The following is a 17,125-nucleotide window of genomic DNA, read 5'->3' as shown; positions in this document are numbered from 1 at the left end:
CTGGCTGAACTGATGTGTTTCTAAGTATAAGCAGAAGCAGAGTTGAGCACCCACAACAGCACATGAAAAACTTGAGTTACTATTGAAAATAAAATACTATGTGTTCATAGTTCAGATTTAGATAGGACTTACAACTCCTCCTGCTGATCTAGTCCTGAGCAACTGTTCTCTTTAGTTTTTTCAAAACAGTGACCTAATCCAACTACGGAATTCTGTTACAGTTTTAATGATTAGTCCATGAGCAAGTAAAGCATCTAAAGACAGAAGTAATCTCTCCTGCATTCAGACAGGCTTATCAACTCCCATCTCAGCAAATCGATTTTAAAAGCATACCGGAGTCTACCTATATTCAGCAAAATATTGGTACCTCTTCCGTAAGTACTTTCCTGGTTTCTGACGATTTCCAAGATCTTAATCCTTAATCTCTTAATCCTCAGATGCTAACGAAAGCATCTTTGTTCAGGATACCACCTAAGCATAGCCCTTAGTTGCGCAAGCGCTTTGGTCCCAACGTGGACAAGAGCTGAAATGCCACCTGTCTTCAGACTGACCAGAGGGCAGGGCGTGTTGTCTAGCTGGTGAGAACGGCAGCCAGCTTACTGTGGACTTTAGCACCCTTTTCTCTGCCACAGGGTTCCCAAGAGATATGAGGAAATCCACTCCAAGCTTCCCACGGCTAGTAACAATATATCCCTCGTTTTCTGGGTACCCACTCTCAGACTTCTGGGATCCGGTTTACAAAAGGCCTCAGTGAACTCAGCTGCAACTGGCACTAACGGCACTGTGCTCAAATACGCACATCGTGGCAGAGTGAAAGTAACGCTTGTTGCAATCACAGCGTCTTACGCAAGTGAAATAAAAGAAAAGAAGATCTGAAGTGCAAGAGACCGTCTAGCCCAGAGGTGGTTCTCGAACACGGCAGGTGGAATGCCCGTGGTCCCACACTAGCAGCAGAGACGGCCAGCGCAGACCCTGCAGAGGCTGGTGAAGGAATGCTGCGCGGCTTCCCACGTCAGGATGAGCTGGCCATCCCTCACCCGCCCCAGTACCTGCCACCCAGACAGGACCCAGCGCATCCTACACCTGTGTGTTTTAGCTGGACTGTTTCTGAGAGACGTGAAAGGCAACATAGAAGGAGAACCCTACTATCACAGCAAGGACTGTTCCTCCACCAGAACATGCGCCAGGGTTTGCAAGTTACAAAGTTAGGCCGTGCCTGATAAACAATTTTCTAACTTGCACTGAAAAAGCTCTGCAGACGAGGCTTCCACAACCTCCCGACGCAGCCTGACCTAATTTTTCCTTATCCTGAAACTCACAAAGTTTCCGTAACAGGGACAACCCTGCTTGCCTTCCTGCTCTGGTCTTTTCTTCACATCCCCCCAGCAGCGACCCCTGTTCCAGTGGACCTCCACGGACTGGAAGGCTGCCGACCCGGGGTGCTCAGGCCGGGACAGGCCCCTCCTGCCTCCGCTTATGTCACCGAAGCTTTGCCAAGATCTCACCTACACCTACTGGGAGCTTGCTGCTTGCTTCTACTTCTTCACAGTCATGTTAACACACTGTTTTCCTCCAGTTAATGAGAGGAAAATTACGTATTAGAGGAGAGTAAAGAAAAATCAAGTGAGAAAGAAAAAGGTAGTATAAACAGACTTTATAGCGGAATATGAAAAATGTATAAATATTAAATGAGAACTTGATAAGCCTTTAAATATATCTGATGCACTCAACAGAAGCTGAGGGGGAAAAAAAAGCAGCCTGCCACTAGATAAACTCTTATTCAGAAGTATAAAAGAAGCAATGCATTAAACAAAAAGGATGATTTAGTTTCATTTTGTCTTTTACACCTATAACGACAGAGACCCTCCTGGCAGAGCAGTGTTTTGGTTCAGCGACTGCTGCATTATTTATGAGACGCTACACATCCAGAGATTAAACATTTGCTGATTTGTCAAAAGCACAAACATGAGGTCCTGCCCATCTCCTTGACATATTAGTCCATCCAACAGAAAACACTGTCACGCATTTAATTGATGAGTACACTTCCCTGCGACCCAGTCAGCTTCCTTTAGGTCTTTGGTTTTCTTTTTTATAACACGGAGGAGGCAAATAAGAAAATGCAGGAGACACTCTTGCAGAGGACTCAAGGTTAACTATGTGGCAACAAGGACAGAAAAAAAATAAATCCTGATACAAGATAAAAACATTGCCACCTGATATTTAATTTCTAACTGAAGAAATTGTCATTAGCAATAGAAAACGCTGCTGTCTCAAGCTAAACATTCACTATACCCTGGCCTTTGGCTTTTAAAAACAGGAGATTATTCTTAAATAGCAGTATGTTTACAGACAGGTTTTTTTTGTAGAGAAAAGCATATTTTGTCTCTCAGACAGCTAAAACTAGATAAATGTCTTAAAATCACATGCAAGCTACAAGTAAGTCAATTGCTGTACTTGAAAATAACTTTCCTAACCTCACTTACAAAGCCCCCAATTAAAATAAATAAAGAAAAATACACGCTGTCACAACTTTAAATTTTGTGGAAAGGCGGCAAATCCGATGTTGAAAGCAGCTGCTTCTTTGAATGCACGTAGGCCCTGCTCAGACACATCATCATCAAGGAAAAACACGGGTGCAAGAAAGTTATTTTCAGAATTCTCCTTGATAAAACTAAGCTACAGGGAGGCTGATCAAAACCAGGGGCTTGGGATGGGGTTAGAACGTGGGGCTCAGCTGTAGTACCCTCGCTTCACGCAGACTCGTGAAGGTAGCGGCGCTGACCGGGTTCGTAAATGCTGCTCGGACGAGCAGGTGTCTCACGATACAGCTCTCTATCACAGAATTTCATCTTACACATAAGCATCTTATATTCTTAATGCTGATGCGTTTTATACACACACAGTTTTTATCCTACTGAAATCAGTGCGATCAGTTATGAAGTAAAGTACTTCTGGGTGGAAGGACACTACAGTTGAGCTCTTACCTGCTTATTTATTTAGAGAGCTGACCTTAGATAAAAGCTTACAACAGAAGTATTTTATCAAACTTAAATAATTTTAATCTGATATATATCTCTCTCTATATTACAAAAAAAGGAAAGTATAAACAGCTGGATGAGTTCTCAGTTATAAAATCTAGTTAAATATGACTACTTTATTTTACCAGAAGCTATTATTAACCTAATAGAGTACATTAAAGTCATGTTCTCTAGACTTGAGTCATTCTCGCCTCTCCTACTCTTTCTGAATTCTTCCCAGCTGGTCCACCTCTTTCTTCAATGCACAGGGCAAAATCTGACATATAGAAAGACAACACTTTGTTATATAGGAGGACTCTTTAAGAACTCAGTATAAGGATACAGCTTTATTTCAGCCCCTTATATGGTCTTCAGGAGAAAAAAAAATGAGCCTCAGCAAGCATCTGGGAAATATCATCCCAAATGCCTCAAGTCTGAAAAATTGAAAAGCAAATGAAAAAGGGATCCTGGAATGAGAAATCCTGGGCTATGTCAGTAACATGTGGCCAATTCGGCCTACCTATAACATCTAAATACTGGTTTTAAGGGAGTTTTTCTTACAATCTAGGGTAGCAGAATCATGCAGGCTGGAAGGGACCTTTGGGGTCTCCAGTCCCATCCCTGTCCGATGCAGGGCTGACAACTGGGCTGCTCAGGGCACTGCCCCGATGATTCAAAAATCCCCAGGGCTGGAGACTGCCTCCCCTCTTGAAGCCTCTGTTTCCGTGTCTGACCACCTTCAGGGTAAACTTTTTCCCCTTTATGCTCATTGGAATTCTCCTTGCCACAGTTGAGATGGAAACGTAAGGCTAACTAAAAAAAAAATATGTGGAAATAGCGACCTATCCAAATCAGGACAAATAATTTTAAAGACAGGTGAAAAGTTAAATCTAGGTGACAGGATTATGAATTCTGAAGCTTCTCTATGTAACGTCAGTAAGTAAACCAAGAAGAATCAAGATGCTCTAAAAACTGTTTTATTTAGATGCCATAATTCTATGAAAAATAGTACTGCCACTTGTGCTCAAGCTACAACTTTATTTGTGAGCATCCTGATTTGCTCGCTGCTTGACTTCTTACAGTTTTAATCTCATTTTTAAAAACTAATTTTGAAGAATAATGCAGCAGAAGTTCGGTTTGATAGTCTACATTAGTAGCACTGAGTGTCAACTAATTGTGCACAAAGAACCTCTGATAGTGATTAAGTAATGCTGTACAGTTTCGGGAACTGATACTACGAACATTAAGATAGGCTTTGACTGTGTAATTCTAAACACACCATTGAAAAGAAGCAAGACTGTAATGGAATGGAAATTACGGCTATCACTATCTTCCGCATTGTTATAGACTTAATCAGGTTTATGTACATAAATGTTAACTTGTAAAAATGATGGAGTGCAGTTATAATTCACTGCCCTAACACAATGAAATACAAGTAAAAAGAAACTTTCTTTCAGGGCCTAATGCCTAGGCCCTTTTGTTGAGGAGACTATGTTTATTCAATTTATTTCTCATAAAATGACAGTTTAACAATAAAGTTAAATTATATTAATTTGAAATCTAGAACGGTGCTTTATTTTCTTATTTACAATTTTAATATTCTTTGGAAGAAGTAGTGGCACATACAGTAACAGTAGTACATATAGTATCTCAGTAATATCGTACAGAAACACATCACAAACTATAAACCACCCCAAACAGTTCAACTTTTAAAAATTTCAAACGTAAAGAAAGAAAACTATTATTTGTTCCACTTTAAGGACTGTTGAAATTGGTTACTTCTGCTGTTAGCACAAATTCTGTGCCATCTGTCAGCAGGTGCTTTTACTAAAACGCAGCCTCAGAAGTCGTGCTATGTATTGCACCTTACTTTCTCAGTTTCTGCTACATCTATGTTAGTGACCGCCGAACAGTGCATCAGCAAATCTGCAAATATTTAAGCCCTCTTTACAACAGCCTTTCTAGAGTAGAAGCCTGAAAAATCATATGCACTGAGGGTCACCAACGTTGACTTTACCGTACCGCTGGGGAGGATGCACGTTCTGCAACTGCGGCCCCCCCGGCCAGCGCCGCAGTTATCCCCTGAAGGGATGAATCTGTTGACTTTCATCTCAAGCGTTCAGAGCAACCTCATTTCTGAGATTAAGGCTCAGACACAGTGCGACAAGCTCCTGCTAGCCACACTGAACCCTAATCGTAGTGGTACTGCACCAAGAAATGAACGGGAGATGGTATATGCTCTGCCGTACGTGCAATGTCTTACCAGAATGAAGTGCAGGGAGCCACAGTCTTCTCTGCATGATTTTCAACATAGTCTACAAACATAGACTAGCCATGGAAACCGTATTTCAGGAGCCCCGTCGCAGAGCGATGAATGGATAGTTTACAGTTTGGCTCAGCTTAGAAAGTTCTTAATTTGCTAGGCCAACTCACCAAACCTTGGGTCTGTAACTGTATCAAAGTCACCCTGTATTCACTAATACCACAAGTTTCTAAAAGTTCAGGAAGACCGGCACAACCCGTTGACCTCAGGTGGCCACAGGGACCACGTGTAATTCTCTGGGCTGATCAGCCAGGTGCCTTCCCACCCTACCAGTACAGCCCGGAGCTGCCAAAATAGAAAGGGCTTCATCAGCTTGAGTCGCCCAGCTACTCCCGTAAGTATGTACACAATTCAACTAACACCCGTGGCCACGAAGAAATACCACACAGTCACAGCTGGTGGCTCTACACAAGTTTATTCACATTTTGTTTTCCAGAGGAGTTTAAGCATTGTAAATAGGCAGAATATATATATACACCCTAACTAAAACAGCAAAAAGCATCAAAGTGAGAAGTCAGATTGGACAGTCACGAAAAGCAGTAATTTTTAGCTTGGCCAAGTAGCTTAGAAACACACAAGAATGTTAAAACTGCCAATTATTCTTTCGTCTCCCCTATACATTATAATTAAACAGCTTTGCTTTAACAGTCCTAAAAATCAAATAGTTAGACCTGCACACAAATCCTACAGGTAGACTAGGGAAAATTTCCTTTGTGAACTCCTAGAAACTCTTTCAATATCGCAAGCGCTAATTGTAGAGTACACAGTCAAACACATCCTAGCTTTTGAAAGCTTTTGTGAGAATGGCTCTCACGGAAACATTCAGGAACTCAGTGAAAAGGCCGGGCGATTATCTCATGGCAATAGTGTTAATTAACAAAATGCCTTTTTTCAGGACTGACAGAAATACCTGACCTTACCACGCCCGCCTACAGAACTGCACTGCCAGCCATAGAAGCAGACGGCAAAATTTAACTTATAGTTAGCACACGTTAATTAGAAGAGATTTGACACCTACACACACCCCCCCCCCCCCTATTATGGAGAAAAAACTTCTCCCTGTTAGTAGACTGAAGTTAAACGATCGCTGCTTTTAATTAGGTTCCAGAATGATACTCAGTACCATATTCGAAATTTCTTTCATTATTCCATGCCAAAGGACTCATCTGGAAAAACTGGTACTGATGGCAAGCTAAACAAATTGGTTCTGATGGGTTACACATCTGGCATTATTAAAAACGCTATTCCTTTGCTTATACAGAAATCTTGTCATGAAAGTCTGAAGATTAAAACAGCTATAATTTTTTTAACAGCCGACTGGCGTAATTTCTTTTTAAAGTACGTCATTTCAACTGTGGAAATTTAATGCAAAAAGGAAATACCTGAATAAAAGTTTAATTACTGTACAGAGTAAACATTTACTGCATTACCTCACTAAATGTGATAAAGCTAATATATAAAGATTGCTTTAAATAAATTTAAAATAAATTTCCAATGATGACACAGAAACTGTAATTCATGTAGTCATAAAATCCATAATTAGCTTTAATGAATATTTAAAGTCAAAGTTCAACCCAACTTTTTCAATGTTTAACCTACTATATCAATATAGTTCAAGGAATTCATTTATCATCGAACATGACAATGTCTGAATATTAATTAGCGCAGGGCAGCGCTGACAGGAAGCCCTTATCTCTCTCCAGTCCTGCTGGCTATGCCGTACGTCAACAGTGTGTTTGTCACACCTGATATTATTGATTACCTGCCTGGTTTGCTAACAACAATTAAAAAAATATTTTACATATTTATAAACCTGAACATCAAGAGCACGTATTAGTTTCCCATTAGTAAAACAGAGTCTATTAGCTGCCACATTTCAGTCAGGGGAAACACAGCGAATGAGAAGGTGCAGCAGCTCCAGACAGGAAGACAATAATTTTACATAAAAGCAGTTATCGGGTACTACACGGGGACAGCTTATCTGGAGTCCTTTACGTCGCAGCGAAGTTTAAGAGACTTCAAACAGAAAAACCCGAGATGGGAAACGGTGCAGGCCCTACCTTCCCCACGGCCCCTCCGAAGGGGCGCGCAGGCCTGGGTGCCGGCAGCAGCGCCCGCCTCGCCACCACCTCCCCAGCCAGGCCCCTGCCGCCGGGCTGCCCGCGCCGATGGGCTGCCCGCGCCCGGCCGCCCCGCCAGCCTCGCACCGCCCGGCCCGCCCGCGGCGGGTGAGGGGGCTGCACGGGGAGCTGAGGGCGGCCAAGGCCAGGGAGCGCCCGGCTGTCCTGGTCGCCGCGGCGCTGGCGCAGGGTGCGCTGCCGCAGGGCGCGGGGATGGCACACCAGCGCGGGAGCTCTGCTGGGGAACCGGCCGCGGGCTGCCTTGGATGTCTGTGGCAGTTCAGAAACACTCTGTGAAAACACCTGCCCTTAGTTCGCCTTAAAAAAAGTCAATTTTGATACAATTTTCACTTTCCAAGAAAGGAAGAAAGGGCACGATGCAAGGACAGACTGGTTCTAGCACATCTAAACAGCGACTGACAAAGTAACTACAAATCACGAGCGATGTAAAGTATACGCTTGTCAACTCTGTTCATAGGCTACTTGATCCAGTATAGCTAAATTAACACTAAATGTCTTATTATTCATTCAAGGTTAAAAAAAACAGGCTGGGTACACAGATCAACTCATTATAAAATAGTCTATCACTTTTTATTTGCAAACAAATTGGGTGTCCAGCAATTTGTCATTTCCTGAATTGGACTTATCAGCTAAAGTACATACAATTAAACCGCTATTGAGCTTCCCCCAAAACAGGCCTCGTCTGCCTGACGCGCAGATAGCCGGAGCCCGAACCAGGCCATTTCAAACAATTATGCGCTACTTTCGCAGCTTCATATCTCCAACATAGGTAGCAGCTTAATTTCAACAGTATTTGAATAATTACACTTTTAATAAAGTGTAAAAGTGAGTGGGCTCCAAATATTCAGTGACAAAAAACTCTCGCCGTACTGTAACTTGGTCTGCATTAAAAATATCTGCTTAGTTGCATGCGATGCTCTCATTAAAGCAAATGGAATTATTCACTTGAGAAGAGTAAAGCCACTGGCAGGACTGGTTTTGAAGTCTCTTACTCCGTAAAACCTAAACCAATGTTATGTATCGTAATATAAACATACAATATAAACGTTGTAAAGAGGCAACTTGTGGTACCACAACTTGCTTGCACAGTCGCTAGTAGCGTAACAGTTTCTCCAATTAAGTCAATACTCCTGAAGCAGCGGAGACTTCTGATAGCAGAAGCCTGCAGGTGCAGCTGGTGGGAAAGAAAACGGGCAGCTCGCACTAGGTCTGCCCAAATCCTGGCCATTTCTTTACCGTAATTATAGTAGACCCATACCTACAAAGGTACTGCCGCATTTCTAGATTAATTTCCACATGCTGGTTTTGACTTCAGAAGTTCTAATTCGTTTGTAATCTATTTATTTTATGGACCTGCCAATTTTTCAAACTCTCTCAGCCATCCTGTTGCAGCTAGGCAGTGAAGTTGTACTTCTGACTACTTTGTGCCAGCTGAACCACCTCACGCTTTCCATGCTTCCAGCTTCAATGAGCTGTCAGAACATGGGGCGTGATTTCTAACCACCCCCAACTAATTTTAATGCCCCAGTCTTTCGTGTTAAGTTGTCGTTTAGCAGCACCAGCCATACCTGTCACATCTAGCACTGCTCCCTCCCTCTTTTCCTTCTTGTTCTTCAGAACAGTTCTTTTAAGTGTGACACCAATAACAACTGAACTACCAAGAGGAACAGTCACTAAATTTACCACTAAAAAAAATCCAAATTATTAAAAAAAAATTCTGATGTTTTTGTTTTTATAATAGTTCAATTAAATGTAGCTCAGGAAACAACTGATCCAGGAGCGTTTATGTATAGTTTTATAGCTTGTACTATTTATTTCTGACCTCACTACCAAGATTTAGGTATTTTCAAATGGGCTTATCTGTTCAGGTTTCTAAAATGGTTGTGACCTGTCTACGTGACAGATTGGAGTAACTGTTTTAAAAATTCCAAGATATCTAAATCCCAAGTCATTTAGATGCTTAATCAAGAGACCATCATAAAAAACTAACTTGTTTGAAGACCTGGTCCGTATGGATACCTCGGAGAGGTCTCTCTGCTACCAGCAACCGTCAACAGCACATTTTCAGGAAAAAACCGAAGTCCCAGGAGGTTTCGTTTCCCTGTTCTGGAGACTAACAACATGAGTGATCTTCAGCTAACGTGATCCACCTTTACTACCTTCTCTTTATAATTTCTTTACTGCATCAATATAGCAAATGAAAAATCATATCCAATTTTAAAAGATTCTTTGGGACTCGTTAATTTAAGAAGAAAAAAGTAAAAAAAAAATCTGAGCGATGTATAAACATGTCTGGTAAGTAAATGAATAATCCATATGTAACCTACCACATTGACAAAGAATATTTAATACCACTTTTGATAGTGGCATTTTTCACAAAGAGATTTAACATTTTAATTACAAATCAATTCAATAAAAAAAAAAATCACACAGAGGTTCTTTTTCTTAAAACAAAGATTACTGACAGACGAAGGAGCCAACAAGAGTTAAGGAAAGTGTATGTATGCTGAACAGTTAAAAAAAGGCCACTTATCAATATTCCTGAACTCTGAGCAGAACCTTCACAAAGCCATTAATCACACTGTTATTTAATATTTCTATTACTCAAGCACTCTAGAGGGCCCCAATCAGGATAAGAGGCACACAGCTTGGCTCCGCACCAATACGAAAAGGAGGTTGTCTGAATACAGGATTCAAAACTGTAATTCAGGGCCACACTCTGAATTCTGCCCCGGCAACTTTTTCCTCGGCCTGACTGCGAGAAGGGCGTGCGATCAAACAGCCCAAACCTCTGCCGAGGACTCCACCGGTGGCTTCAGAGCCAGAACAAAGTACACTGCCCTGCTCCGAACATTCACTGGCTCTCCGGTACGAGAAGAGAAATAAAATCTGATTTCTGTCTGTAAGCACAGCAGACAGAATAAGCATGAGCGCGCCTAAAAAGAGATACACAGTTAAATGCTTAAATACTTAACCGTTACTTCAGTGTTAAGCCCCATGGAGAGCCAAAAATACTCCCCAGGCAGGTGTAAGCTCTTGACAAACAGAGCTCAAAATATTGTACAAAGAGCCAGATTTATCCAGTGGATACTGGTAACGGTTCACGAACTGAGAGAAACTGAGCTTGAGTCTCAGACTGCAGAAGATAATACAAAGTGCAGAATATTATTTTTCAGGAAGCAAGCTATATTCTATTTCGCATTTATTTTTGCCATCATTTTAGGAGTGTCACCAATAGCAACAGGGACCAAAGGAGCACTTCACCTCTTCCAGGAATTTCTTCCTTATTCCCATATACTTGTATCCTCCCATGACTGCATGAGCGAGTGCGCCACACAAACCGCCAAAGGGATGCCGCCGTGAACAAGGCAGGAGTGACCTTAGCACGCAGCACGTGAGATACGGCCACAGTCAGAGAAGCATTAATGCAGCCGTAGCGCGGGATGATGGTGCATCATCTGGAACCACATTAACAATTCTGATCTGCCACGTAAAAGGTCTGACCACACTGAAAAAAGGCCATCAGGCCTAGAGAACGAGATCCTGTCATACAAGAAATGATTAAAAGAGGCTGACTCTGTGTCCCAGCAAAACAAAGGGAAGTTGCAAATAAACCACAGATGAGCCGTAGCACCGGGGAACGGGAAGAACTATTTAAGCTGAAGAGCAACGTTGACACAGGACAAAGCAGATCCAGACTGAAAAGAAATTAATCTGGACTAGTTGCAGGTATCTGATAACCATGAAGAGACGGAGTACACGGAATATCCTCCCGGGAACATTTCCCTGACCTGCGAGGGCAGAAGGCAGATGCTGTGCGGGCAAAAATCCTGACTAGTTCTGAAGCAAAACTTGACAGACGTACGTCAGCCCAGCAAGAAACCTGGGGCAATTTTTTTCAGTCTTTTTGCTCCTACGAATCAGTGGCTCCTTCGCCACCAGCCAAACGCCGGCATACAGCTCCGGTCAGTAAAGGAGCTGTACACAGGAGAGCTCTGCACAGCACTCGGGGCCAGCAGGCAGATCTGCGCGGTGCCTTCACAACCAGTGACCAGTCCCTCCCGACTGTGTTAGACGAGACATGATTTGCCTTTGGCAGTGCTACTGGAACTGGGATGGCTTCTGATCAGATGGGAGACTGCTGGATGTTTAACGTTTTACCATATTTTTCTTCTACAAAAAAAAAAAAAAAGTGCTTCATTTTGTAGGTAACTGGTAAGCTGGATGACTCTTACCACCTTTACTTGACTCTAAATAATTTTAATTTTAAAAACTTTAAATCAATTTAGGATTTCATTGATATATTCTTACATAATACACTCAGGATGGCAAATTCAATTTGATGAGGAGGCATTAATGCCCGTTTCATTTAGTATTATACAGGTCATCTTCAAATAGGAAAGTACCATGTGGTAAAAGGTTGTACTTAGCGTGTCCCAGTCACTGGCGGTTGTTTTCTATCTCAAAGAACCTTTGTAACTGCCTCAAAATAAGAGATGATTGATTTACAAAGTACCAAATTTCAAATTTCATATTCTAGGCCTAAACATCAAATAATTGGACAAAGCTGTCCCCCTGTCTGACCCATCACAATCAAGCCCCTTTCAAGGTTGACTGCCTGCATAAGAAATATGTGCATAATTTCATTTTGTCTCCTGTCCAACATCCAATGTTAGAAGTTAATTAAATTGCTTGTCCATTGTATTCATCCACTTACAAAGTTAATGATATTCTGTTCCTGAATTAAAGAGAATTTTATAAAGCCTGCACTATGGAACCTGGCATGCTGTACACTGAGGAGCTGAACTCTGTCATGGCTCCTGATTGCAGCTCTCCTAATTAGGAAACAAAATGAATGTTTCTGTGTCTGCCAATGCAGAGGACAAGTCATTCCAACAGTGAGGGTAAATGCTTCGTACAATAGCAACTTAATAATATCTCATGTTTGACTATAATAAATTCTGCAGGATTAATAAACCTGTTAAATTTTTAAATTACCATAACAAAGATGAACTGCAGTGTAACAAGACAGCCTTAAAAGAGGGACGCAGGTTTGAGGGAGAGAACAGCTTCTTGCAAGGGCATCAACCTTGAGGACACTGAAATCACCGGATTCTCGTTCTTGCATGAGATGAGGAAGGAAAACATAATGATAAGGCAATCTACTGGAGCCGGCTGAGAAGCTAGCATTAATAATTTAAACTATACTACTCTTGTGCTTGTGGCCTAGATACGAGGATCTGGTACCTGCGCAACAGTCTTTCTAAGCAACCATACCATCAGAAGCGTAATGCAGTTGCAAATCAAGTACCTGTTAGTGGCAAACTTCTACAGTCCAGGAAAGCTGCTGGTGACAGCGCTGAAGCCATCATACGAGTCAAAGCTAGAATTAAGCACAAAGCCTGCTGCCATGTGAGAAAAAACAACCATGCGGTTGAGTAAAAAGCATCAGAATACTGCCCTGCACACAAGTGCTGTTTCAAGATACTCTCTTCCATATTCAGCAAGAAGCAGCCTTCCACGACTTACATCACGGGAGGCGCAGTCTACCTTACACCAGCCTTTCTAACGGGTGTCGCCCAGCTTACGACCGTGCTGCAGCTGGAAAGGGTGCAGCACCCACGGACTTGCCAGAGCCACCTTTCGCCAGCCTTGGGGCAGCTTAGGACCGGCGGCAGGAGCTTCAGCCCAGCCGGGGCCAGCAGAGCGGAGCGCGGTCGTGCTCTTGGGGGATTATCCTGTATTTAGGTTCGGAGCGCGTGGCGTTGCGTGAAGCAGCTTGCCACATCAGCAGCTGTCACGGAACTGCTCCAGCAGGGTCATGCTTCACAGCTGGACTCCAATGGATGTTTTCGCTCAGCCAGTGCCTCTGCAAACAACTGCCACCACTCTCAGAACCTCACCTAGGGCGTTTCCAGGTTACGGTGTACAAAACCTGCGCTGTTGTGCTCTTTATTCAATGCAATCGTGTTGGAAACTCAAGCGTGGGATGGCAAAATAGCAGCCATTTCACACATAAAAGAGAAACCCAGAGCCTCTGTAACGCAGAGCGTGACGGCAATGGCTCCTGGGCTGAGGGGAACGCGCTTGTAACCCTCCTCTTAACTCCCTCCCTAAACCTGCATTCTCAGGCTTCACTGTAACATGCAGAGAAGGTCTGAAATCTCTAAGAACACCACCCAAAAAGTAAGGTTTTCGGTGTCTATTTATATCACCATAGTTATGTATTGAACAACAAATACAATGAGAATTGTCCGTATTTGAAAAACAGAATCTACTGACTTTTACTGACTTAATACAACATATTTAACCTTAAAAAATAGGAAAAAAGTCTCTCTCCCAACTTTTCTTTGTCTTTTATCCAATGCTGTTAATACAGAAAGTTGGTATTAAAAATCAGAAGCGTTACTTCACCGACACTCTGAGCAGATAAACCTGATTCAGTGCAATGACTCTTCAACGTCTTACTCCATACATTGCCATTTCAGCAAGAGACAAAGATGCATATTTTAAGTTTTTAAATTATTATTGCTAACAAGGGGCCAAGCCCAGTACTTCCTAACAGGCTTCACTTCACTGAAATGAAGAGCAATATGATTTATCTGATTAGATATTATAAACCTTTGCACCTGTTTGCATCAGTTGCTGCACTGATTCCATAAAGATATAATGATATAAAACAAAGCAGCAATAATATAATGATTTAAGCTTACTCTGTCACAGTTCATTAAAAATACTGCAAATTGAGTTAGAAAGAATCCTAAAAAAATTTCAGTGTATGCAAACTAAAATAAGAGCATAAATGAAAACACGTCCAGCATATTTGGTTTAGTGAACATAAGAAAACAGCAGGATTACTGAAAAGAAAATAATTTTCCTGGAATTATATACAATAATTTATGTAAAATAACAGAACGTCTGCTACCATTTTGCATTTCTTCATGTACATTTGAGAGCGATACTTTGTGATAATTCATTTTAAACTATGCTCAGCATTTTGTTCAAGTGGTCTTATTTCCAAAATAAGGCTACACTTACCAATCCAAAAGATGTATTTTGATAATGTAACTTTTGTGAATTGAAACTCATTAAATAGTATCGGCAAATCGATAAGGACATAAAGATGTAAAGCTTTTCTTTATGAAATAAACCAAATTATACTCTTCTAATCTAAATACTCAGTCAAGTCACTCGATAATTCAATTGTGTGGAAAACCTGCCTTGTTATTCTTCAGAACGCCCGTGTATGTCGGAGTATGCACCTATACAATACATATTATTTATATTTCTACCTTTCAGAACTTTTCAATTTCAATTAAAATTCTGTAATTTTTATTGGGAATCGCATTACATGCATGATGGATGTAAGTTAATTAAAGGGCAATCAATTCTAAGAGATGGCCAACAATGAACCTAAACAGTTTACAAATTACCTACTGCCATTCAAGTGGAGCATGCAGTGTCTGTGGACAATTACAGAAAAGCTTTAATTGATTTTTAGAATTTCAATAATACAGTACATTTTGTACATTTAAAAGTACCCTGCTTGTACTCAGATTTTTAGAATTAAGGCAACTGTTGGGACCACCAACAGAAACTCCTGCCATAGTGCAGAGCTTCGGTTTGAAGTTCAACGAAATGCTGACATTCCTTATGCACCCCAAAATAGCCATATCTACACCTCAAATTCTACAAATACCTGGTTTACGTGGTATAATGCTTTGAGCTAATCATATTTTTAAAGGAACACATTCCTGACTAATTACAATTAAAAAAATACTTAGGACACTTACTCGAAGTTTGCTACAGACACGCAGGTTCCATTGCTCTGATGACAGAGAGGAACATTTTTCTCTTTAAATTCTGGCAAGCCACGGAGCAAACTGAATTACTCAAGAAAAAACTAGAAACTGTCACCCTCTGTGTCACTGGTAACAGTCAGCAAACAGAAGAACTCGTTAAAGCTCTTTTGTCTCAACATCCTAAAAAGTCTGAATGAAACGAGGTTTACCATGGCCTATTTCTACTGCTTCCTCCTTGTTTTAGAATCTGGAGATCCGACAGCTCTCAGAGAAGCAGTAATAAGAGGCAAAGACCAAGCAAAGGCTTGGTCTCCAGCAAGGCTATCTTCTCAACATGGAAATCCCAAAGACATTGCTTATACCAATAAAAGAAATTCCAGCAACTCTGCTAATCTAGGTAAGACGCTTGCTGCTGTTCTGTCCCTAAGCAGGTAATTCATTTTGTGAGGCCACCCCTGTATCAGACAGACATCGGATATATAGTCAGAAGAAAGCAAATGCTGGCTCACACCTTCTGACCTGCTTATACTGGTGAAAGCACTGAGACAAACAAGGCATTAGGATGAATGTGCCTTAATCTGCCAACTCCCTGGGCACGCCAGCTCGTGATTTATCCTGAAGCAAAAATCCAGCTTCGTGGTAGGAGGAAGTTGGAAGGATGCCACTCTCTCTGCTGCAAGAGTTCATTTCACAAAGAAAACACCACAAACCGTTTAGGAAGGAACTGTTAGAAATACGTTTGCTGTACCTTGCTTGGAACTGTAATTCTTCATTTCTATTAATGCTTTACCTTTCAAAGTCTCGGATGAACCTTCAGCTACTCAACTGCCACAAAGGCATTCATGGTGGTGTGCTAGAAACAGCAATATAATTGTGCTCAAAGGCTTACCATCTTCATTTGTGAGGGTGTTTTCCCACAAAGGCAGCATTTGAATGCCCACGCTTGACTTTTTTAAAAAAATTGAAAAAGAGAACCAAACCCAGATGTCTCCATAGAGCATATGAAAAGCAAGCTTAAGATTACAATAGTTACTAGTCTGTCACCACTGCCTTGCTCATACCCAATATTCTTGGCCTTGCTAGCATCACCATATTACCATCATTTTGTAGCTTTAAGCTAATAAACAGTAAAGAAAATCTATTCAAGCATTTCAAGAACAGCCCAGCATCAGAAGGCACTTCGTGAAGCTGATCCATTAATAACAAAAAGACGACTGTACAAAGCAAGCTCATGGCTCTGTAACACGCTTTGTGGTCACATGAAATCTGCTAAAAGGTAGAATGGGAGATGAGAACTAAAAGTCTCCAAACTTGCAACTGAGGCCTAACTTCATTAAAATTTTCAGTGGAATTAATTGAAGATACATTCATGCTTAGTATGACATCAATGCTTTCGAATGAAATGGCAGCTAGGGACGCCACGGCGCTGAGCGGGGCACCGCGGGCTAGGGGACCGCTGTGCCGACAACTCAAAGGACCAAAACTCAGCCGATCTGGAGTTACGGTAAGGCTCAAGAACCACACTTTGCTGCTGCAGTATCGTAAACTTTGTTTTTACATCTGAATTTGAAAACAAATAAATAAAAAACAATTTCCATTTCTAAGTATGAATACACTTTCTTACAGGAAACAGCAACAGATTAATTAAAGAGCCTAAAAAAAACTAAAAAAAAAAAGCTCTTTCAAAGAAGTGAAAAATTTCAGTCCGTTGTACTGCTAGTCCACCTCCAGGTAGGGTTTTAATTCAAGTATGAGCCTATAGGAAGAAAAAAGAAGTCGCCATTTGAAAAGAATGTTTTAGTAATAGTAAAAGCGAGAAATAAAACCTCTATATTGATAGAA

At 41.4% G+C, this 17,125-nt stretch overlaps 1 protein-coding gene across 4 annotated transcripts in view; it reads right to left on the bottom strand.

Moving 5' to 3' along the window:
• The window catches only part of INPP5A (inositol polyphosphate-5-phosphatase A), a 256,262-nt gene that overhangs the window by 121,449 nt on the left and 117,688 nt on the right, over positions 1-17,125 (bottom strand). The window lies entirely within an intron of this gene.

Source organism: Nipponia nippon, unplaced genomic scaffold (assembly GCF_047370975.1).
Source record: "Nipponia nippon isolate SJK-2023a ecotype South Korea unplaced genomic scaffold, ASM4737097v1 scaffold_3, whole genome shotgun sequence".
NCBI classification, from domain to species: Eukaryota; Metazoa; Chordata; class Aves; order Pelecaniformes; family Threskiornithidae; genus Nipponia; species Nipponia nippon.
The sequence above is the reverse complement of the archived record's forward strand: the minus strand, read 5'-3'. Positions and strand labels throughout refer to the sequence as shown.